Source organism: Geospiza fortis, unplaced genomic scaffold (assembly GCF_000277835.1).
Source record: "Geospiza fortis unplaced genomic scaffold, GeoFor_1.0 scaffold16, whole genome shotgun sequence".
Taxonomy (NCBI): domain Eukaryota; kingdom Metazoa; phylum Chordata; class Aves; order Passeriformes; family Thraupidae; genus Geospiza; species Geospiza fortis.
Window position 1 is genome coordinate 7,143,024 of NW_005054302.1, and position 356 is coordinate 7,143,379.

Here is a 356-nt window from a genome sequence, read left to right on the forward strand (position 1 = left end):
GTAGGGAAAAGGAAGCACCTTGTCTACAGAGGCTGGTTAAGGAGTGCATCTAACATTTCAGTGACTGCCTCGCATTAGAAGGTCACGTGGATCTACTTATATACCAAGATTTCAAGTTCTTTTCTTGGAAATCACTTGGGACAGAACCACTGTCCCAACAGCAAGGCACACCACCCTGTTCTAAAGGCCATAATGAGGCTGAAAGTGATCTGTGGTACTACTGTGGGCTTTTTCTAGATGAATTCTTCCGTCAAAGCAGAGATATCTAGAAGCAAAGTAAGGTGGTGCCAAAAAAGCAGTTTGCATTCAACACTAATGGACACAGCTCAGGCATGAGTTACAGAATACAGTGTGAG